Raw genomic sequence first — 22600 nt, 5'->3', positions numbered from 1 at the left:
GAAAGCAGGGACGGCCCTGGCAGGGAATATTTCATCTTTGCTGCTGGATAGCTGCTGAGGGCTCATCTCTCTCCTTGCACTGAGCTGCTGCACACATTCATGTGGGCCAGGCAGCAGGCCCTGCCCTGAGTTCCTAATCCAGCCCAGGATGGAGGGAGCCCAGGACGTAATCCTGGCTGGAAGCAGGAAAGTCAGAAAGAACCACAGGGGCTCTCTGCATCCAGCAGCCTCCATCTGGAGTCCTGCTATGGAGTCCTGCCTCTTGACAGCACAGTTCATTACTCCAGGGAGCAGCGTGGGGCCTAGTGGGGCAGGAGGAAGACATCCCTCCTTGCGCTCCTAGCCCAGGCCTTGGGTGCAGCCCGCAGCATGTTACTTGTGCTTACCCAGCAGCTCTGACTGGCTTTGGTACCGGCGGTTCTGCCCTTCAGGAGTTGTGGTTCAATACAGTGACTCAAAACAACTTTCCCAAACCAAAGTGCTGTTTAATCTTAACAGTGGGAATAAAGCAAAGCATCTGAGGAAAAGGGCTTTCAACCTATGGAAGGTCTCCAGCATGTCTGTCTTCTCCAGAGCCCTGCTGTGCCTCAATAAAGACATAGGCAGGCCTCAATGTCTCAAGCCTCTAGGGTCTGGGTCCCCCTCCCTGCTTGAAGGAGTGTGTCCTTTTAAATCTAGTCAGGGTCTTTGTTTGGTCAAGCTTGGACCTCCCTGGGACAAGCCAGTCCGGTGAGCATTTCAGGGGGTCTGAGGTAGAACAGCGAAGTGGCTGACTTTTGCATTGCCTGTTACGTGTCAGTAGGTGGGTGGCTTACTCGAACCGTCAGGTTGCCTTCCTGTTCATTTCTGCAGTGGCCTGCTATTAAACCAAACCAACGTATCCAGCCAGCGAACAGCCCAATGACTAATTCATGTAGTCATAAATTATTACAGAGCAGGCCCTGGTCCATCCCCATGAGCGCAGCAACTTCTGCACTGGGCCTAGAAGAAAGGAGGAGATAAGGATGGATAGATAGATTAGATAGGAGGGGATGTATGGGGAGAGATAGGTAGGTAGATAGATAGATGGGGAGATCTACCTCCTGTTAGATATGATCCTAGGAAGATTCACAGGCCTTGTGGGGAAGTGAGGATGCTGAGCTAACAATGGCATGGAAGGCAGAACATCGGACCCCCAGGGGTCTCTGAGGAGCTGCAGACAATTGAAGAGCCAGACCTGTGTCTGCTCAGTGCCTTGGACTCAAAAGTCCCCACCCTGCACGAATGGAACCACATTCACCTCATTTAGAACCGAGAGGCTGGGGTCGCTGCCTGCAGGATGGGGATATGGAGACCCGGGCTGCCCACAGAAGTTACGCTCAGTTTAATTAATGGTGTCATGTTAAACCGGTGCGGCTGTGGGTGCAGGCACTCTCCCATCGCGTTGGCCTGTCCTGGTAATTTACCAGGGTGAGTGTGCACAGACAGCTGCATTGGTTTAACTAAATGGTTTAAAGTGGCACCTTTACAGTCTGTGTGGGCCAGGTTTGGTGTGAGCGTGTTATCCTGCAGAACTGAGCAGGTGTAACTGATGGGGGATTATCTTTGTGCATTAACTCAGCTTGCAAAGATAATTTCCCTGCACAGAGTTAATGAATCACCTTGGCACAAAGAGGTCCTATGTGAAGCCCACTGCCTGACTGTAAATCTAGAGGAAATTACTTTTCTAATGACACCTGCCATGATCTTCAGCTCGGTGTCTCTTCTCTCTGTCCCTCTTCAGTGTGTGTGATGCTGGTGTAAGAGCCTTCTTCTCTGCCCCACTGACTTGCCATCACATTTTGGAGCTCATCTGCCAGCATCTTTCCTCTCTTCCTTGCCTGGGTTTTGAATGCCTCACTCCCTCTGCTATTGATTATTTAAGGCTGTCAGGCATTTTAGGATATATATATCCTAATGAAAGGTGCAATCCAGCTCTCTGGTGTAGCAGTCACACTCTTTTAGGCGTTCATGTCCAAGATTAAACTCGAAAAGTTTATGGAGGAGATGGTATGATGGGATAACATGATTTTGGCAATTAATTGATCTTTAAATATTCATGGTAAATAGGCCCAATGGCCTGTGATGGGATGTTAGATGGGGTGGGATCTGAGTTACTACAGAGAATTCTTTCCTGGGTATCTGGCTGGTGAATCTTGCCCACATGCTCAGGGTTCAGCTGATCACCATATTTGGGGTCGGGAAGGAATTTTCCTCCATGGCAGATTGGCAGAGGCCCTGGGGGTTTTTCGCTTTCCTCTGTAGCATGGGGCACGGGTCACTTGCTGGAGGATTCTCTGCTCCTTGAAGTCTTTAAACCATGATTTGAGGACTTCAATAGCTCAGACATAGGTGAGAGGTTTATCGCAGGAGTGGGTGGGTGAGATTCTGTGGCCTGCGTTGTGCAGGAGGTCGGACTAGATGATCATAATGGTCCCTTCTGACCTTAATATCTATGAGTCTAACTGTTCATACATCAACACTGACGGTATATACATGATTAAATCATGGCACATGGTCTGAGGGTCTTCTGTGGGAGATTCCCACCCTAATACATGTGAGCGCGCGCGCACACACACACACACACACACACACACACACACACACACACACACACACACACACACACACACACACACACACACATATTTTTATCCCATTCAGAGGCCACGATCTGGCTCTTTAAAAAGAGGAACAGATGCCAGCTTCTCTTGGCTGCATCCCAGCAGCTTGTCGGTTGCTGCCATGGGTCAGCGGCATGGTCTGTGACTCATTTTTCATCAGACAGGTTGGCTGAACTGGCGTGGGGGGGCTTGTTTGCCAAGGATACTCGTACGAATCCCCAGTGGCGATTTCCTGTCTCTGCTCAGAATGCAGCAGATTCTCTGTGCTAAAGGGAATGGACTTTCTTTTTTCAGCACAAAGGACAGATGCTTACCCTAGGAACTGCCACATCCAGAACTCTACAGGAGATCTAGCTTGTCCAGTAGCACCTAATTGCAGGTGCCTCAAAATACAGTGTAACACCCCAGAGGGCCCGGGGGAAATATTCCCTGACCCCAGCTACTGATCATCTTATGCTCTGAAAGCACAGAGTGTGGGAGTCCTGGGTTCTATTCTCACCTCTGCCACTGGCCTGCTGGGTGACCTTGGGCAAGTCACTTCTGCTCCCCGTGCCTCAGTTTCCCCTTCTGTAAAATGAGATTGATGATACTGCTGTCCTTTGTGAAGCACTCTGCAATCTGCTGACAAGGAGCACTATATAAGAGCTAAGTATTGTTTCTATAATGTTATTAGCCCTTGTCCCCATGACCCAAGTGAGTCACTGCAATTGATATTCATATAACACAACGGTTCTCAAACTGTGGGTTGGGACCCCAAAGTGGGTCATGTCCCTGTTTTAATGGGGTTGCCGGGGTTGGCTTAGACTTCCTGGGGTGCAGGACTGAAGCCCGAGCCCCACCGCTCAGGGCCCAAGCCCCACAGCCCGGGGACGAAGCTGAAGCCTAAGGACTTTAGCCCTGGGTGGCCAGACTTAGGATGTAGGCCCCTTGCCCAGGGCTGAATTGCCTTTGGCCCCCCCAGGCAATGGAGCTTGGGTGGGTTCAGGTTTCAGTCTCCCATCCTGGGGTCATGTAGCAGTTTTTGTTGTCAGAAGGGGATCGTGCTACAATGAAGTTTGAGAGCCTCTGATATAACGGGTACATTTGCCAGTCTTGCTGTAGTGGTTTCTAATGGAATTTTGCATGTGCATTCGGCTAGCTGAACAGCTAGTTCCTGTTGTGTGGCGGGAGCGCTGAATGCCTTGGGGACGTTCTCCCGGCTCGCTGTGGACAGCTCCGAATGACTACACAAACTACTCTCAATGTGAGTGTCACAAGATCTCAGGCAGGCATCACGTCAGTTACAAAAAGCAAGTTTCCTCCCAGTGACCGACGTCAGCATCTGGCATCCAAAGATCCCAGCATGCTCAGTTCCTACAATCCATATGCAGGGGTCACTTTACTCATGACTGAAAGGCAGCTGCTTCTGGGGTGGAGTGTGGCAGCTGATTTATGGGGCACAGTGATACTACACTTGTTCTGTCTTGTTTGCAAGGCCTCTGTTCTCCACCCTCCACAAACTGCACCCTCTTCTGTACATGGGAGGCCCTCCAACAGAAGGGACCAGAACTTTCAGGGCAGCGTCTTAGGATATGTCTACACTGCAGTGGAAGCCCAGAGTTTGAACTCAGGCTCAAGCCAAACTGCTGTTCTGTCTACACATACATCGCGCTAACCTTGGGCTCCCAGGGGTGGAGGGTCCGAGCGTCAGTCAAGCTGGGACCCAGGGTTCAAGCCCAATTGCTTTGCAGTGTAGACACAGCCCCCTCCGCACCCCCCCCCCGGCCTGTGCTCTGGGAGTTTGCCAAAAGTATCCCACAATCCCATGGGCAGACTCACTTTGTCCTCTGGACAGTCAAGTTTGGTGGACAATTAAATTTTCCCACAGTGCACCATGAACAAAGGATGGCCACATTTTGGGCAGGTGCAAGGAAATCTGGGATATGGGTGGTTGGACTTGGGCCCGCATAATGCAGCGTAGATGCTGGAGCTCCAGGCTGGGACCCAGGGTTCACCAATTTCTAACCTGGGCTTACAAACGAGTGCAGACGCTCAAGCCCTAGGTTAACACTGCAGTGTAGACAGACCCGTATCAAACAACACATTTTTGTGGGACTTTTCGGCAATAGATCTTGAACCTTGGGTGCTGTTTTGACTCAAGCTTGAACCATCCAACCCCTGGGTCCGAGCCCTGGTTTAGCGTGATTTGTGTGTAGACAGACGGGGGTTATTTGTGAGCATGCGTTACATTGCCGGCTCAACACCCTCCCTTCACAGACTGGGTCGTGGGCATCACTGACTGTTTTTAAAACTAGGTTTATTTAGCCTTTTCCTGCAGAGAAAGGGGTTTGGGTTTTCTTTTCCCACCCTTCCTGTGTTTCCTACCTTTGCCGTTACTTTTTCTTTGCAAAGTGCCTGTCACCTTCCTACAAAGAGCAACTGGGGGGTCCGGGGCAGCACAGAAAGCAAGACAGGGACAGATAGTTGCAAAGATCTAAGCAAGCCAGGGACAGAGTGGGAGCTCCACAGCTCCCTGATATCATCTCTGGCTCCTCCACAGGGAATGCTGAGGCGAAATGGCAATTGAATGTCCTACATGCATTTGTACAAGTGCCCGAGCTTCAGGAGTCTCTCTCTCTCGGTCCTTAAGCTCCAGATGGATGGCTTGGAAATGGCCTCTTTGGCTGTTCAGGGTCAACTGGGTTTCTACAAGGTCACCACTTAACCCTGCAGCTCTTTGCAGACGCTGAAGTCAGGGCACGTGCTGTTAAGCCAGCTAAATGCACTAAAGCAGGAGCTCTTTCACAGACCTGCTGCTGCTAAGTGAGTCTGAGGCAGCTTCTGTTAGTCAGCACCACTGGGGAAAGCATCGACTTCTATTAGCAGACGTTCGGATGCTGAAGTGAAACCCTTCTAACCTTTTCCCCCTGGGAGGGGTAGAGGGAAAAGAGAATGCAGGGGAGTCCTGAACTCCTCTCCAGGCAGTGGGACACAGCTGCAAACGCTGCACTGGGCCTTCATGGAATGAATCAGGCGAGGACAAGGCCCGTTAGATGCGTGGCTAAGAGGAGTCTGTCTTGATTGGGGCCTTCTCGGGTGAATGCAACAATGCGCGTGTGATTGTGGATTGAAAACGGCTCTCCCTGTGCTGCGTCCGGTGACTTTGACGCTGAAGTGTTCGAACCAATCCTGGCGCTCCGGTGCGGGGCCACTGCCACCCCCACTGCCTAGTGAGGTGCAGCTCTGGTCACGTCCACACTCCCAGTGCACTATGCATGGTAGCAGGGTGGTTTGGTCGGTCAGCAGGCCTCGTGGTCGGGGCTTCTGACTCCAGTCTTTCTATCAGTTCAAGGTGTCCTGGCCCCCTGGAGAAGGTCCCAGCTGGACTGGTCTCTTTGCTGGTAACTGTCCTCCTTGGGCCAGGAGTCGTAGCTCCGGGGTGGGTAGTGGGACCTCGGCCCTCCTTGGCACTGGGTCCCAGCCTAGGGCCCTGGAAGTGCAGTGGTGCGAGAAGACCTAAGTTCGGCCAGCCCCTTGCTCACCTTCCCTGGGCCACTTCTTGCCACTCTGCACCTCAGTCTGGGGCATGGTCAGAGTTGACTTAAAAGCCTTTCCTTCAAAATCCCCGCAGTCTAGGGCCGATGCCTGCGGCCCTATTGTGCCTTTGCCCACAGCTCTCCTTCCCTTTTGGGGACTGTCGGGTGGGGAGCTGGGGGACATTCACAGCTGGAACAGAACAGTCCCAATGGGCCCCTTGGGGAAGCCTATCCCCATCTCACCACCTTGGCTATTTGGGGGCAGGGGCTGGACCTTCTCCCTCTTCTTTGAGGGTAACTCACCCCTCAGCCTCCTGCTCAGGAGGAGACCCAGGAGCGGGGCACTGCAGGGGAAGCCATTGCCACCCCCACTTCACCCGCTCTGTAGATAAACAGAGGCATTTAGTCTCCAGGGCCATTGTTATTATTTGTGTTATCATAGGGTCTAGGGTGGGTCTATACTGGGGACTTACATCGCCAGAGTGACAGCTCTCAGGGGTGTGAAAAATCCACCCCCCTAAGCGACCTAACCCCTGGTGTAGACAGCACTAGGTCGATGGGAGAATTCTTCCGTCACCCTAGCTTCTGCCTCTCGGGGAGGTGGATTAACTACAGAGTTGGGAGAACCCACCCCCTCGGCTGGCATAGGTTATGTCTGCACTGAAGCGCCGCAGCTGTGCTGCCATGGCAGTTTAAGTGTAGATGTGCCCCTCGTCATGGCCTCTTTTTCCCCCCTTTCCTCTTAATAAGTGAGAATAAAATCTCCCCAGTGCAGAGATACTGATGTTCAGTCATTATCTTTCAATCCAAACACAGTCGAGCTTCTCGGCTCAGCCTAGCGACATGTGGCTTTGTGCTGTGCTGTGAATGTAAATGCTGGTGTCAGCGGTGGCACTGATGTGGTGTCTAAATGTCTCTCTCTTGGGGAGGGGAGTGGAAGCCTTTTATGAGGCGTTATTAAAAGGGGAAATCGGCAGCTCCGTGGATTTAATTCTGGCTTGCACCGCAAATGAGGCAAAGAAATGAGCAAACAAACCAAGAGCTTGCTTAAAATTCAGACTAGGAGACCTGGGACTTCATGGGATCAGGCCTAGCCTAGCCTAATCCCATGAAGTCCCAGGGGAGATTGCAGAGGGAATGCAGAACATTTCAGGCTGATATAATAATAATATCTGGCTCTTATCTAGTGCTTTTCACCTAAAGTACTTTACTAAGGATCAGAATCATCACCAGCATGCATAGGAGGGGGCGAACCCACAAGTCTTGTTCTGCCACACGAATGACAGTTTTCACTGTAGCTCATTTTGTTTCCTACTGCTGGTGGGAGGTGCCAGAGCAGAAGGCTCCAAGTTATACACAGCTGAATCAGCGACTCTGAAAAAGATCTGGGGGGTCATGGTGAATAGTCAGTTGAACATAAGCTTCCAGTGGGACTCTGGCCAAAAGGGCTAATATGATCCTGGGAGGCCTGCTGCTGGAGGCTTCATGGCCCTGCCACACCCAGCCCCAGAAAAGGGCAGTAGAGAGGTCCTCCAAGCTGCCTAGAGTAGCTGTGTGGGAAGCAGCCAATCGGGGCCCAGCAGGCTAGTATAAGAAGAGCTGCAGGGCCAGCCTGAGATCAGTTTCTGGCCAGACCTGGAGGTGTGTGGAGGTTGTGCCTGGCTGAGGGAATGACAGGACTTTGGGCAGAGCTGTGCTGGGAGAGGTTGAGGGGAATGTGAAGGAGCTCTGGGCTGGCTGCTGGGACTTCACCTGGACCAGGCTCTGAGGTAAGGGTGAAGAATGTGCTGGAGCCATGGGGAAGTGGCCCAGGGAATCATAGCAGCAATACAGCTTAGTGAAAGGGACATGGCAGATGGCTGCTATCTTTAGGGTCCTTGGGCTGGTACCTGGAGTAGAGGGTGGGCCTGGGTACCAGCCACCAGGAAAGTGATACACTGGAGAAGGGGAACTGAACTTTTTTTTAGTTGCCCAGCTGGGGCCAGGAAGGCCCAGAGAGGCGAAGAGTCTCCAGGGAGGGAGCCCTGGGTGACATGGTCCCAAACCAGGACTCTTGAAGAGCAGGAACAACTTGAGGGAGCCCAGATGGGGCTAAGAGACAGTTTGTATCAGGGTGCTGTGATAGGCCCTACTGGACTGATTGAGGGGCAAGCCCAGAGAGGGCTGCAGATCGAGGGAACCTTACAGAGGGTGCTGAGATAGGCCCCCTGTTGGACTTGTATCCTGGAAAGGGTTTGGTTTTTTGTTTTTTAATCTCACATACAGACTGTGTGACTTAGCCGAAGGGCTGAGGCACCAAAGATCCACCACAAACTGAGAGAGAGCGTGCAAGCACATGTACTGAGATGGGGGAGCTCACCAAAGGTGAGTGCACCCCATTTCTGGAGTGCTGTGTCCAGTTCTGGTGCCCACAATTAAGAAGGCTGTTAAGTTGGAGAGGATTCAGAGAAGAGTCACAAGAATGATCAAATGTTTCAGAGTAACAGCCGTGTTAGTCTGTATTCGTAAAAAGAAAAGGAGTACTTGTGGCACCTTAGAGACTAACCAGTTTATTTGAGCATGAGCTTTCGTGAGCTACAGCTCACTTCATCGGAATGATCAAAGAATTAGAAGAATGTGCCTTATATCGATAGACTCAAGGAACTCAATCTAGTTAGCTTAACAAAGAGAAGGTTAAGGGGTGACTAGTCTGAAAGTATCTACCTGGGGAACAAATATTTAATAATGGGCTTTTCAATCTAGCAGAGAAAGGTCCAACATGATCCAGTGTTTGGAAGTGTAAGCTAGACATATTCAGACTGGAAATAGAGGGGAAAAGAGGCGTGTGAGCCTAGCAAACTGAAGGCTGAGAGGCCATGTGATTGCTCTCTATAAATACATTGGGGGGTGAACGCCAGGCTGGGAGAAGAGCTAGCAAAGCTAAAGGGCTATATTGGGACAACAACCAATGGGGACAGACTGGCCATAAATATTTCTGTGATGGAAATGGGAGAGAGGCTCTAGCCATCAGAAGGAGGGAGGTTGTGGAACAGCCTCTGGGGGCTAAACAACCGAACTTGTTTTTAATATGGAGCTTGGTAAGTTTGTGAACAGATTATACGACCGTTTGTGATAACAGGAGGCTGGTCTCAATGTTCCTTACACAGGCCTTGCCAGCATGCTACACTGCATCTGCTTTGGCTCAGACGTGTGAGTGCACAGATAAAAGGAAAGTGGAAATTAGGGGAGGCTGGTACAATGGAAGAGGATGTCAGAATGTATTCCCCAGCGCACACAGTAATGAACACAAGCTCTGCCAAGGAGGCAGAGGAGCTACCACGGAGATGGCAAAAGCAAGCTATGGTCCGAGGCGCGAGCGAGCCTGACATCTACACTAACTCGAGAGCTAGTCCGAAAATCGCATCTCTTCCCCTGTGGACAATTTCAGTGAAAACAGTTTTTGTTGAAACGTTCAATGGAAACATTTGAATGTTTCAAAATGTTCAGAAACTGAAATTTCTGCTGAAAACTTTCCCAGATCTGAAAAATGTTCTGGCTTTTGATTTGTCTAATGAGAACCTACAAATTGAAGGAAGCACACTCCCCGTGAAAATCTTCATTTTGTCAAAACCTCCTTTTCCCATTTATTTTAAGAGTTTTGACAATTTTCATCTGGCCCTGACTAATTCCTCCCCTTCAGTGTGAAGAATAGCTTTCAAAAGAGGCATCAATTACCCAAGGGAAGGAGAAATGCAGTCAAAAGCCAGGGTCAGGGGAGGAGAAGTGATCACTAACTTAGTGGCATGTTTTTTGTCACCAGTCCAAAGGGCCGGGTGAGCTGCATTCTGGAGGAAATGGGAGTGCAAAAGGCATGTCTAAAACCTTCCTGGAAAACCTTGGCTGGGGAGGGGTGAATAGACAGAGCAGTGAATGCTAAGAAAGGATTGAGTCTCTGCCAAACTGATGCGCTCTAAGTCCATGTTAATAAGAGCACAAACATAAACAGAAGTGACATCTATTGGATTTTTTTCCCACCTCTGCAAACTGCATACAAGAGACTCTTTGCCAACCCTGAAATGCAGCCAGTTCCGAGCGGGGGTGGAGGCCCTGGCAGCATGCAGCGACCGTTGTAACAGGAATGACGAATGCTGTATGCAGCCGATACTGCAGGTGGGATTTTAAAAAGGCAGAATGAGTTACCCACGTTGGCGGACATCCAGGGCTCCGCGCTCTCCCTGGTCTGAGCAGCAAGACCTTGTGGCTTTCAATAGGCAGCGCCTCTGTTTTAGACAAAATCCAGAATCCACCCCAGCACTCCCAGGCAGCATGCTGCCTGGATGGGGCTTGGCACAGATTCACAGGGACCATGCCACCTGCTGCATTGCCAGGACTGTTTCCTGCAGTGTCCCAGTTTTATCTTAGCCCATAGTATTAGCCAGTGCAGGGTCTTGGCAGGGAGTCTGGGACTTATGGTATCAGGGGGCAGCTCATTACTGCCATGCCCGACAGAATGGGGGTAGCTCTTCAGGGCAGAGGACAGAGTGGCATTGGCAGGGAAATCCTAGTAGCAGCCACACTGAGGCTAAAACCTTTCGTGTGCAGATAAGTCATTTGGATTAAGGTAGAGTGGGACTTTGGAGTGCAGCAGCTATTTCTGAATAACTCTGCGTGTGGACACTCTTACTCTGGAATCAGAGTGCCTTTTTCTGGATTTGCTTACTAAACTTTCAAAGTGGGTTAAGCTAAACAGGAACCAGGCACTTCTTCTAGAATAAGGGTGTTCACACCCAGCACGGCTCTGGAAGACTTATTCTGGAATAGCTGTTCCAGAATGGGTCCCTGAGTGAAACAGTCCGAAAGTGTATGATTGTATTACTGTTCTTGGAGTCCCCATTAAACCAAACCCAAGGGAAAGGGGCTGGTTTGCACTAAATAGATTGGCTGTAAACTGTTCAGAGAGCAGTGGGCATGCCCCCTGCTCAGTCTCTAATCTAAATACTGCCCTGACACAAACAAGCTTTCCCTAGCACAGTTGGTAAGCTCCTAGTCCGGCATGCAGGGTGTCTGCAGCCACGCTTGCCCTAGGGGAGGAGTTCACAATGGCTCATTTCTCTGAAATTGGTCTCTGCTGAGTGAGAAGATCAAAGGGGATGTTAAAACTTGCTGAAGGACACATGGGAGGGAGCAGAGAAGGTGGAGGGGACAGAGAAAGAGGATCACTAAGGACATCTTTATGTAGATAGTAAAGTCTTTGGGGGTAGAGGATGTCTTTTTGTTCTATTTGTACAGGACCTAGCACCTGGGGCTGTTAACTCTATTGTCATTATTATTCACTATTTGTATTAATAGGAGGAAGTGTCTAATCCAGGTATACATCCAGATGTGTGCAGTTCTGGTCCCCCATGTTGAAGAAAGATGAGTTCAAACTGGAACAGGTGCAGAGAAGGGCTGAGAGGATGATCCGAGGAATGGAACACACACCTTACGAGAGGAGACTCAAGCAGCTTGGCTTGTTTAGCCTAACCAAACAAAGGCTGAGGGGAGATGTGATTACCCTCTATAAATACATCAGAGGGATAAATACCAGGGAGGAGTTATTTAAGGGCCAACATTGACAGAGAACAAATGACTATAAACTGGCCATTAGCAAGCTTAGGCTTGAATTAGAGGAAGGTTTCTAACCATCAGAGTAGTGACATTCAGGAGTAGCCTCCCAAGAAGAGCAGTGGGGACAGGGGTGCTGGAACAGTTTTTATAGTGGGGCAGGGGAGGGTGCTGAGAGCCACTGAACCAAACTGTAAACCCTCTACGTGATGGAAACCGCATCCATCCAGGGGATGCGGCAGCATGCCTATTTCCAGCACCTATGAGTGGGGGCAAAAAAATCTAACTGGTTTCAGGACTGAGCTTCATAAGTTTATGGAGGGGATGGTCTGGGCTGATGGAATCAGAACATTCCCCAGGAACATGTCAATTCTGTTGAAACTTCCAAAGGAAACCAGGCATTCTGGGCTCCTCAGCTCCCCAAGCAGATTTGCCCTCCCACGATATTTTTTGGAGGTCCCAATCTGAGAGGAAATCCTTTTCCAAAAAGCTTTGAAATTTTCCTAGGTAGGGGAATTCCATTTTCCACTCAGCTCTAGTCCACGCAGATGTGCAATTAGCCTCTGAGTGGAATTTAGGGTGTTGATTTTTATTCTATAAAATCCTAAACACCCTGGGTCTGTGCTGCTTCAGAGATCTTCCCATCTCCCCATATGATGCTGCCCAGAGTCGTGATTGGCACAGGCCCACATGCTAACAGCTGTCTGCTCGCAAAGGGCATGGGCTCATGTCAGGGCTTTTTTAGGGATGGGCCTTTGACTCTGATACCCAGTCCCCTTTGGGTCTCGGACAGCCTGGATTTTCTGAGCTTTAATGCACACATTGAGGCATATCTGTTTCTTTGGTGTCCATCCAAGAGGCGGGTTGAGGGATAGATGAGATGTAATGAAGTCTTGTTATTATGGAAAAAAGTACTATTTTTCTAGAAGAGCCAGGTACCTTTCTCTGTTCTCACGTGCAATCCATGCTCTGTGTAGAATCCAAACTCAACCCCTCCCTGGGGTTTGGATTTATCAGTACAGAAAGTAACAAATTACAATATTCAGCTCTCCTAAGGATCCTCCCTCAAGGCTGCTCAGCCCACAACCTAGCTCTTCTTTTTCCAGAGACCGACTCCCACCTCCTTACTATCCAGGTGGAGTAATGGGCCGAGATGATGGGAAGAAAAATGTTTCTTGCCATTTTTTTCCTGATGAAAAACAATTGATTTTCAAAGAAACAAACTTTCATGAGCAATTTATCTTTCCATTGATATTTTTGATGTTTCAACAAAATGAACTGACATGGAAAAAATGCATGTTTTTGTTTTCCCTGTAGGCAGTACTTAATATTTTTTGATCAACTCCAAGACAGAGCCATCTGCCTCGGTGAGTAAGCAGAACCCACTTGACCCTTCCCTAGCTAACGAGGTGGGATACTTCAGGCAAATAGTGCCAGATAGTTCCCTGCATTTCTGAATATTTGTCTGTGTATTTTAAACATTTGTAACTGCACCGAGAGCCTCTAGGAACAGGAGCTAGAAAGCAATCTCATTGAACTCAGTCAGATCAATGCATGTGTTCATAGCATTACAGTTTGAGCAATCCTGGGCCATACATATAGGTATGGCCCATATGGTTGTAGGAGCAGGGACAGTCTTTTTGTTCAATGGTCATACAATGCTGACCACAACGGGGTCCTTGAGTCATGCCTGGGGCTTCTGGGCAAAACCACAATACAAGGGTTGATTTGTATTTGTCATTGCTCTTTCCAGCCTAACCTGCATCCATTGCCCTGCAGGCTGTTCTTTGCCAGCAGTTATAACCCCTGGCCTAGGTACAATGGATGCGGCTATAGACGCTCTGTTAATGCTGTGCAGTCACATTGCAAAGACGAATGGACTCAGTGACCTTCTACTTCAAGCGAATTGCAGAACGGCAGCCGAAAAGCAAGTCCTGCTGTGGATGGGCTGAGGAGATGGTGCTCCGTTCATGAAGACGTTTTAACAATGACACGCCGAGGTGATTTGTCCTCACCCCTCTGAGACTTGATGGGCTGTGGGCATCACACCTGGGGTGGCCCTGCTGATGTGCTTGGGGTAGGGATGGGAATGAATGAAGCAGACAAAGTGGGGATCATTTAACCGGGCATCTTACCTCTGCATTCAGACAAACCAGTGAGGGATGGGAGCAGCCGAACACCCTCTTCTTCCCGGTTCTCTAGCAATTATCCAGCCACCACCTCTTGGTGCATCAATAACGAACCACAGATCTCACAGCATGTTACAACTATTCATGAAATAAGCCAGGGGAGGTGGGTTGGTTTATTATTATTTTTATTATACTAACATTATAATGGGTAAACTGAGGCACAGGGAGGCTGAGTGTCTTGCCCAGGGTTAACGGGAGAGTTGGAGTAGACCCCAGGAGTTTCCACCCAGCAGGCTGTGCAGCAGACAGCCAGCTGGGACCAAGCTGCTTCTGCCAGATTCTGTCACCAATAAAGCTCCAGCTGCTAAGTGGTGCTGACAAAGCGTCTCTAATTGCCTGCTCAGTGACAGGCAGCTCGGCTTGACATTCCCACCCACGTGGCATGTTTAGCACCAGGCTGTGACACCCTCTTGGGAAGAAAAGGCCTGTTCGGTGAGCCGGAACAGCCAGCTCAGCTTTCATGTGCTGGAGGTGATCAGACAATGGAGGAGCTCAGGGGTGAGAGGGGCTGGTATTAGCGAGTCCCTGCGAAAGGCAGGTAAGCAAGGAACACCTGCCTATCTCTGGTGTGATCCAGGCTGTGGTTGCTGTTCAGGACCTGCTGGAAGACGCTGCACAATGGGCTGTCAACAACCTGCAATCTTCTTAGCGGAGGCGGAGCCTGCCAATCCAATCCATGGCTGCCTCCTCAGTGAGGTGTAGAGCCCTGGCATGGCCATGAAGTCTGGTATGACCCTGTCTTTTTGGCCACAGACACAAGCGGGATCCTCTCATTGGCCCCAAGGTGCAGCGGCTGGCTGCATGTAGACCCTGGCCTGTTCCAAAGCACTTCAGAAGGGCCCATGAGTGGGTATACTCATGGTTGGGTCACTTGTAAGACTCTGGTTTCTGATGTCAGACTATTCTTCACAGCACCTCGACGTGCCAGCGAAATCTGGGCAGGGCAAGTGGGCCCACAACGGGTGCCTGGACCGCAAGCTTGCTTTTGGGTTGTAGAAGAGATCTGTGTACTGCAGTGGGCTCAGGTTTGCCCTGATCTTCTCAACCATTCTGGTTGTAGCATCCTCATGATGGACTTGTGGAGGAAGGATGTTGCTTAAGGCGGGGCGCCAGGTCAAATCGTCCCACTTACAGTGAGCATGGCTGAGTATAGCTGTGCATCAGATTGCTTGATGTGAGCCGAATGGAGCCAGACGGGTCCACAGTATTCTCTGCAGGGTAACAGAGTGCTAAGCCAGATGACCAGAGTGTTTGAGCATTTGCTCCCCAGGAAGTCCTCCCAGTTTGCTTAGAAGATTGTTACACATCCTCAGCTTAGCCCTCAGCTGGTTAAGACATGTGAGAGAACTCTCTAGGGTTACTCTGAAGTAGACTGGGTGGGATTCCAGTTTCAAGTGATGACCACTGAGAGAAAAATTTCAGTTCTTGATCTGCTCTGGTGTTGTAACGATGGGAGACACTCAGAACTGTCTTGGTCATGCTTGGTTTTAATCGCCACCGGCTCCAGTATTCGACAGTCTTAATCAAGTCTGCACTGATGGTGTCTAAGTTCTGGGAATGACTGTGGTTGGACACCTTAGCAAATGTCATCCGCGTATATGAACTTGCGGGAACGGGTGAGCGGAACTTTCCTTCCCTTTCCTAATGTTCTGGTCACTTTTTTTTTGTCTGCTGCTGCACATTGACAAGATGTTTTTCAGAGAATTATCCACAGTGGCTCCAAGATCTCCTCCTTGAGTGGTAACAGATAATTTAGACCCCATCATTTTATATGGATAGTTGGGGATTATGTTTTCAATGTGCATCGCTTTGCATTGTCAACATTGAATGTTGACATTCTGCTGAAAAGAACCTGGGGATTACAGTGACCAAGACGCTGGATATGAGTCAACAGTGTGCCCGTGTTGCCAAGAAGGCCAACGGCATATGGGCTGCATTAGTAGGAGCATTGGCAGCAGATTGTTGGAAGTGATTATTCCCCTCTATTCAGCACTGGTGAGGCCACACCTGGAGTATTGTGTCCAGTTTTGGTCCCCCCACTACAGAAGGGATGTGGACAAATTAGAGAGAGTCCAGCGGAGCACAACCAAAGTGATTAGGGGACTGGGGCACATGACTTATGAGGAGAGGCTGAGGGAACTGGACTTATTTAGGCTGCAGAAGAGAGGAGTGAGGGGGGAATTTGATAGCAGTCTTCTACTACCTGAAGGGGGGCTCTAAAGAGGATGGAGCTCGGCTGTTCTCAGTGGTGGCAGATGACAGAACAAGGAGCGATGGTCTCAAGTTGCAGTGGGGGAGGTTTAGGTTGGATATTAGGAAACACTATTTCACTAGGAGGGTGGTGAAGCACTGGAATGGGTTATCTAGGGAGGTGGTGGAATCTCCATCCTCAGAGGTTTTTAAGGCCCAGCTTGACAAAGCCCTGACTGGGATGATTTAGCTGGGGTTGGTCCTGCTTTGAGCAGGGGGTTGGACTAGATGACCTCCTGAGGTCTCTTCCAACCCTAATCTTCTATGAATGTCATCTACCATTTTGTTGCCCCATCACCCAGTTTTGTGAGATCCCTTTGTAACACTTCACAGTCAGCGTTGGACTTAATTATTTTGAGCAATTTAGTATCCTCTGCAATTTTGCCACCTCACTATTTAATTTTTCCAGATCGCTTATGAATATGTGGAACAGCACTGGTCCCAGTACAGATCCCTGGGGGACACTGCTATTTAGCTCTCTCCATTCTGAAAACTGACCATTTATTCCTACCTTTGTTTCCTGTCCATGAGAGGACCTTCCCTCTTATCCCATGGCTGCTTAGTTTGCTTAAGAGCCTTTGGTGAGGGACCTTGTCCAAGGCTTTCCGAAAGTCCAAGTACACTATATCCACCATATATCACCCTTGATTCCCAGACTAGCTCGACAGGGATCCCTGTGGTCAGGAAAGGAATCGTTGCTGCTGAGCTCAAATGGCGTCCTGTGAAAGGAGGAAACCTAGGACTTGAGATCAGGAGTTGTGTGTGGGGAAGAGAAGCACAAATAAAGCACTGAATTCACATTGGAGCAGAAGTAAACAACCCCCCTGTACCCAAATCTGTTGACCTGACTCATCCACTAGCCAGTTGTTTCCTAGATATTATTTATTGCAAAGCAGACCTATAACTCCTAATTCTTTGTTTGATCTCAGTGCTTTTGACTCACTGGCTTCAATCAAAGGGATTTGTCAGAGCTCCCTGTGTGCCTACCTGAGCCTGTGCTCTCCATCTTCTGCAAGGATGAGATTTGCCTTCTCTCTCTCCCACCATCTCTCTTCTGCTCCCTCAGCAAAATCATCCTGGAAGGCCCTTTGCCTTTCCATAGCTCGCCCCCATGCAATCTGTCTGTCCACTCCAAGGCTTTGGTACTCAGGAAAATTACTGAGCTGACAGTCCCATCTCTTGAAACTGGCTAGGAACTACTCCCAGGGGGTGTGACTGGTATCTCTTGGGTGTGGGGTGTGAACCTCTCTCAAACAGGAGAGGTGCAGTGAACCACAGCTGCATTCAGAGAGACACCATGGTGTAGTGGGGATCCCACCTACAGCCCTCCCCCAATGACTGGCCTCACTTCAGTTAAAGAGCCAGCCCCGGCAGCTGTATGCAGTAGGTTGTTATAGTCCAGGGGTCGGCAACCTTCGGAAGTGGTGTACCGAGTCTTCATTTATTCACTTTAAGGTTTCGCGTGCCAGTCATACATTTTAACATTTTTTAGAAGCGCGCGCTCTCTCTCTCTCTCTCTCTCTCCAAGTCTATATATTATATAACTAAACTATTGTCGTATGTAAAGTAAACAAGGTTTTCAAAATGTTTAAGAAGCTTCATTTAAAATTAAATTAAAATGCTGATCTTACGCTATTGGCCTGCTCAGCCTGTTGCCGGCCTGGGGTTCTGTTCACCTAGGCCGGCAGCAGGCTGAGCAGGGCCTGCGGCTGGGACCCTGGCTGGCAAGGGGCCGGCAGCCAGAACCCCAGACTGGCAGCAGGCTGAATGGGGCTGGCGGCAGGGACCCCAGACTGGCAGCGGGCTGAGCGGGGCCTGCGGCTGGGACCCTGGCTGGCAAGGGGCTGGCGGCAGGGACCCCAGACTGGCAGGGGGCTGAGCGGGGCCTGCGGCTGGGACCCCGGCTGGCAAGGGGCTGGCAGCCAGACCGGCAGCGGGCTGAACGGGGCTGGCGGCTGGGACCCCAGACCGGCAGTGGGCTGAGCAGCTCAGCTCGCTGCTGGTGTGGGGTTCCAGCCGCCGGCTCCTGCCAGCCTGAATGGGGCCTGCGGCTGGGACCCCGGCTGGCAAGGGGCTGGCGGCAGGGACCCCGGACTGGCAGCGGGCTGAGCGGGGCCTGCGGCTGGGACCCCGGACTGGCAAGGGGCTGGTGGCAGGGACCCCGGGCTGGCGGCAGGGACCCCGGACTGGCAGGGGGCTGAGCGGGGCCTGCGGCTGGGACCCCGGCTGGCAAGGGGCTGGCGGCAGGGACCCCGGACTGGCAGGGGGCTGAGCGGGGCCTGCGGCTGGGACCCCGGCTGGCAAGGGGCTGGCAGCCAGACCGGCAGCGGGCTGAACGGGGCTGGCGGCTGGGACCCCAGACCGGCAGTGGGCTCAGCGGCTCAGCCCGCTGCTGGTCTGGGGTTCCAGCCGCCGGCTCCTGCCAGCCAGGGCCCCACTCAGCCCGCTGCCGGTCTGGGATCCCAGCTCTGCCCACATACAGTGGGTACCTACCTTCTCCCTGGTTCTAGCCCATTCTCTTCCTCTCTCCGCACTGAGCTGAGGGTGGGAGTGCGCTGCGCACAGGGCTGGGGGTGAAGGAGCAGGCTAGGGATTGGGGTGCAGGGTCTGGCCAGGAGCTAGAATGAGGGAGGGGGCTCAGGGTTGGGGCAGGAGGTTTGGGTGTGGAGTGCTTACCTGGGCAGCTCCCATTTGGTGCTCAGGGTGGGGGTGAGAATGTGGGGGGTGCAAGAGTCAGGGCATGGGGTGTGGGGGGAGTGCAGGGGTCAGGGTAGAGGGGTGAGGGTGCAGGGGTCAGGGCAGGGGGCTGGGAGTGTATGTGGGGGTGTGCAGGGGTCAGGGCAGGGGGCTGAGGGGTGTGTGTGTGTGGGGGGGTGTAAGGGTCAGGGCGGGGGGTGTGGGCTAGGGTTGTGGGGGTGGTCCCAGCCCTCTGTCCAGAGTGGCTCACTGCAGGGGGCTGGAGGGGATATGCCCTGATTCCACCCCTCTTCTCCAAGGCCCTGTCCCCACTTCTTCTCCGCCTCCTCCCCGGAGCAGCGAGCGCGCTGCGGCTCCGCTTCTCCCCCTCCCTTGCAAGGGCCATCAGCTGATCTGCGGCAGGACCCCAGCAGGCTGGGGGGAGAGGCGGGGGAGCGGGGAGAGGAGGAGGAGGAGGGGCAGGACCCCAGCAGGCTGGGGGAAGAGGTGGGGGACTGTTCTCCATTCCTGTTCAGTCCTCGGCCTCTAGGTTATCGAGGAAGCCAATCAGCATCACAGAGATGGTGATTTTTTTGTGACGTGGACAGATCTCCACTCGGAATTGGGTTGTACCCATGAGGTCATTCCACTTGAGCCTCCTAACTGCCATCAGACAGCCATGTCTCCTGCTTGCTTCTTGCTCTGGGATGGATTTGAACTGGTGACCTAGAAGCAAAATGCTCCATAGCCTAGGCTTTGGGCTATGTTTGTAAAGCACACTGCCTTTTGTGGGTTTGCTTCTCAAGCTCACTAATCTCAGGTGTGAGATGCCCAGCCACCGCCTGGAGGCACTGTCTGTAGAGTGACCCTTGAGACACTGAGGCCATTCACACCTAGTGAGTGAACCAGCATCCTGGCCAGATCCCAACTTGGGCTGTTCGGACGCCAGGACTGGATCAGGTCCGTGTGGTCCAGCATCTGATTCCAACAGTGGCCGACCCCTGATGCTACAGAGCAAGAAACGTCCTAATGGACACTGATGGAATAACTTGCTCTTAGGGGAAGTTCCTTCCTAACCTGAAGCAATTAGGCCCTGATCCTCAAAGGTATTTAGGTGTCTGACTTAGGTGTCTAAACACCTTTGAGGATCTGGCCCTCAGTGGCTGCCTTATGCCCCAAAGCAGGAGGGGTTAATAGAGACACAGGGTTGCTACCCCTGAGATGCAGAAAAACTGGCCTTCCCCTACTATTAAGATGATGTGGCCTTGGCCATTGGGAATGAAGAAAAAAAAGAAATTTTAAGGGGGAGAGCTCAGCGGTTTGAGCATTGGCCTGCTAAACCCAGGGTTGTGAGCTCAATCCTTGAGGGGGCCATTTAGGGATCTGGGGCAAAAATTGGAGATTGGCCCTGCTTTGAGCAGGGGGTTGGACTAGATGACCTCCTGAGGTCCCTTCCAACCCTGATATTCTGTGATTCTACCAACTAAAAGGGTTCTAGAGTTGACCCAGTTGCTGAATCTCAGGTCTGTCCTGCTTTCAGAGCCCTTGAGGGAACCCCACTACTGTCCCCTCCCAGCTTTCTCCGCTGCACTGCTTATCCCTTCCTGCTGGCAAGCTTCAGGCCCATCCTGCTTCCTGGGCTCTGACACTGAGAGGAGCTGCCATGGCTGTGCAGGTGAGGGGCCAGCACGCAGACCCAGGTGCTGGCTGTGCGCCCAGCCATGTGACTTGCATGGCTGCAAGTTACAAGATCGCTGCATGCACAGCTGTGCCTGTGCACAGCAAACAAACGCCCCAGCATATTACATCTTTTGACCAGCAACCAGCAAGGCAGTACAAAAACCAGCCAGGCTGCTTAAAAACCAGCCAGGTGGCCACTATAGCATCTGCAATGCAGAGCAGAATTATGCCTGTAGATGTTGCACTTTACAGTTTCCTGTGGTTGCCATTTAGAGAGATACAACTGCATGCACAATGAGCCGGGCAACCTTGAAAAACTCCCGGTGCTGGAGCAGCGTTGGCCGTGGGATGTAATGAGACAACCCCAGGCTTGCCGCAAGGACACTAATTGGTGCAAAAGCACTTAGCAAAGGCTAATAGCTCTGCGAGAGGAGCTGTAGATCTGAGTGTCGGGTTGGGTAATTAGCTCCTGATTACATGGCCCAGGTAGGAGATTAGTTTCTTATTAATGCAATTAATGCCGTAGCATTAGTTTAAGTATTTAATTGGCAGACAAGGAAGCCGCAGCTCCTGGCAGACAGGTGCAGCTCAGGTGCTGGGCTGAAAGAGCAGGGGGCTCTCCCAAGCAAGGCGGGTACTGAGTGGGGAGGAGAAGGCAGGGGAATTATTAGATTCACCCCTTTCTCTTTTAGCAGAGGCGTGACTGTCTCTCTCTCTCTCTCCTTTAGGGAGATGAGTGCAGTGGACCACATTCTGGTTGCCGGGAGAAGTGCAGTCACTCCACTGTAGTGAGTGACACCCACCCCAAGCTATTCCAGAGGCTCTTTTGGACCCCGGACCAAACACCCGCAAATATTGGGGGAACTTTGCAGCAGGATCCTGGCTTTATGCTTTCTGTCTCTCATCAGATCCTGGCTCTCGATCCTGCCCCGCACTGGGGTGATACCACGCTGCCCTGCTCCAGCAGGAGTGCTGGGGGTGCAATATCTCCTAGCGCTCCCAAGCGGGAAGGAAGGGCCAGGTTTTAAAGGCATGTAGGCACCTAACTCCAATGGGAACCAATGGGAGTTAGGCAGTGGTGAGCTGGGGCCGGTTTGCACCGGTTCGCTAGAACCGGTTGTTAAATTTAGAAGCCCTTTTAGAACCGGTTGTTCCGCGAGGGAGAACCGGTTCTAAAAGGGCTTCGAAATTTAACCGGCCCAAAGTGGCGCCTTAGGCGCCGACTCCACGAGTGCTCCAGCCCTGGCGCACCCAAGGGGAAAATTTGGTGGGTGCAGAGCACCCACCGGCAGCTCCCCGCCCCACCCCCGACTCCAGCTCACCTCCAGTCCACCTCCGCCTTCTCCCCTGAATGCGCTGCCCCACCCTGCTTCTCCACCCCCCCCGGCTTCCCGAGAATCAGCTGTTCACGCGGGAAGCCAGGGCGGGCTGAGAAGCAGGCGGCGGCTTTGGGCTCAGGCCCAGGGAGGCAGAGCGGAGGTGAGCTCGGGCGGGGGGGCGTGAGGAGGGCCACCCGTGCCGCAGCAGGTAACCCGGGGGCGCAGGGGAACCGCTCCCCACCCCAGCTCACCTCCGCCACCCTCGGCCTGAGCGGGAAGCCGCCGCCTGCTTCTCAGTCCTCTCCGGCTTCCTGCCAAACAGCTGCGGGAAGCCGGGGAGGGGGGAGGCAGAGAAGCAGGGCGGGGCGGCGTGTTCAGGGGAGGAGGCGGAGGCGGAGCGGAGGTGAGCTGGGGCCGGGCGCGGGGCAGGGCGGGGAGCTGCCGGTGGGGGCTCTGCACCCACCAATTTTCCCGATAGGTGCTCCAGCCCCGGAGCACCCAGGGAGTCGGTGCCTAAGGCGCCACTTTTGATGTGATCAGTGGGGGGAGCGGCCGCTCCCCCTGCTCCCCCCCCCCAGCTATGCTCCCCTGCCCCTAGGAGCTAGAGGGACCTGCCGGATGCTTCCTGGGAGCTGCTCCAGGTAAGCACCGCCGGGACTCCCCACCTCGCCCCCCGGCAGGTCCCTCTGGCTCTTAGGGGTGGGGTGGGCACCCACTACGGTGGCCCATGAGACCCTCCTGCCCAG

At 52.2% G+C, this 22600-nt stretch overlaps 1 long non-coding RNA gene across 1 annotated transcript; it reads left to right on the top strand.

Moving 5' to 3' along the window:
- Window positions 1-7789: 7789 nt before the first annotated feature.
- On the top strand, window positions 7790-21622 carry LOC122463919. The gene is made up of 3 exons (XR_006287675.1): window positions 7790-7926; window positions 20396-20530; window positions 21264-21622. It is a non-coding gene; the product is annotated as an uncharacterized LOC122463919 (long non-coding RNA).
- The last annotated feature ends 978 nt before the right edge of the window (window positions 21623-22600 follow it).

The sequence above is a fragment of the Chelonia mydas genome, chromosome 27 (genome assembly GCF_015237465.2).
Source record: "Chelonia mydas isolate rCheMyd1 chromosome 27, rCheMyd1.pri.v2, whole genome shotgun sequence".
Taxonomy (NCBI): domain Eukaryota; kingdom Metazoa; phylum Chordata; order Testudines; family Cheloniidae; genus Chelonia; species Chelonia mydas.
The sequence above is the reverse complement of the archived record's forward strand: the minus strand, read 5'-3'. Positions and strand labels throughout refer to the sequence as shown.